The sequence below is a fragment of the Octopus bimaculoides genome, chromosome 12 (genome assembly GCF_001194135.2).
Source record: "Octopus bimaculoides isolate UCB-OBI-ISO-001 chromosome 12, ASM119413v2, whole genome shotgun sequence".
Lineage (NCBI taxonomy): Eukaryota > Metazoa > Mollusca > Cephalopoda > Octopoda > Octopodidae > Octopus > Octopus bimaculoides.
This window is the reverse complement of record NC_068992.1, coordinates 8,833,630-8,835,141: the sequence shown is the minus strand read 5'-3', so window position 1 is coordinate 8,835,141 and position 1,512 is coordinate 8,833,630. Positions and strand designations below refer to the sequence as shown.

The following is a 1,512-nucleotide window of genomic DNA, read 5'->3' as shown; positions in this document are numbered from 1 at the left end:
AAGTTCTTAAAAAAAGAGGTAAAAATCTTATAGACTTATTGTGAATGTCCTGAGAAATATTGTCTTCCATACAACCATAGAATTACTGGATGAGTATACCTTCACTATGACCTGGTAGAAACTGCTCTGCTTACCAAAAAGGTTATGCATGAATATGAGTTTGTTTACATTATCTTAAGAATGATGTTAATATTAACATTAACAATCGGGTGGCAAGATGGCAGAATTGATAGCACAGCAGACAAAATGGTTCACAGCATTTCATTCATATTCATGTTTTGAATTCAAATTGCACCAAGGTCAACTTTGCCTTCCTTCCTTTTGGGGTTGATAAAATAAGTACCAGTTGACCTCTGAGGGTTGATGAAGTTGACTTATTTTATCAACTTGTTTTATGGCTAACATCATTGTCATAGTTTCATTGTTTTAGTGGCAACAGACAATCTCTGAATAAACAAATTACCAAACAGATATTGTACAGGAACATCCATGGGAAGATTTGTAAATCTTATACAAAAAAAAAAAAAAGAATACTAAGGATTGTTTTTGAAGTGAATTTTCAAAGCCGTTTGTCACTTTAAAGAACTTCCTGCTCTCAGTTAATATTCAAGTGAATTACTTACACATACACATACATATATCTATGTGTGAATGAATACACATGCTTATATTCATATATAATTGCCTACATAACAAACTCACATCACACACACACACATGCACACGCACACAACACACACACACACGCATACACATAATTAAAGCCACACCAATACACTAAAATTACACACATATGTGCTCATACAATTTTATTGACCAAATATATCTCACTTTAAATCCAAGCCCAAAACTTGTTAGGAGTGGATTAGATGTAGCCGTGTAGCACATACATATTGATTCCACACTCTTCATTTGAATTAGTTTATCAAACCAGTGGAAGATCTAACAAGCAAACTGACTCTAACAAGATTTGAAATCAGAATATAAAGGATAAAAAAAACAAAAAACAACAACATTTAACTTGACGCTGCATTGATTCGGAGTCGTTGCTGCATTTGTGGAAATTATATTTTTAATTAACCAGTAAGTTGTGGTTCCTTATTTCCTCCATTTACTTCTTTTTATCTTTTTTCTTTTGCTTGTTTCGTTCATTGAACTGCAGACATGCTGTGGCACAACCTTGAAGGGTTCAGGAGTTCTCAGCCATTTTTTTATCTACAGACCCCTTTCATTACTATTTTATTCTGGTTGACCCCCATCTCATTACTATTCAATGTTCAAAAACTAGTTTTATAAAAACTTCTTTTAAAATTCCTATTTTGTTTTTCACACATTAACTTGAGTAGGTTGAACCATATAAAATGTTAGAGAAAAACCACCCAGCTATTTCTTGCAATACATAACAATACATACATCATCATCATCATTTAACGCCCGCTTTCCATGCTAGCATGGGTTGGACGATTTGACTGCAGACTGGTGAATCAGATGGCTACACCAGGCTCCAGTCTG

The 1,512-nt window shown here is 33.8% G+C and overlaps 1 long non-coding RNA gene across 1 annotated transcript in view; it reads left to right on the top strand.

The window, feature by feature from the left end:
- The first annotated feature begins 624 nt into the window (after positions 1–624).
- Positions 625–1,512, top strand: part of LOC106876769 (uncharacterized) — a 6,818-nt gene continuing 5,930 nt past the window's right edge. The window contains exon 1 of the long non-coding RNA XR_001410294.2: positions 625–1,083. This is a non-coding gene — a long non-coding RNA (uncharacterized LOC106876769). The remainder of the gene's footprint in view (positions 1,084–1,512) is intronic.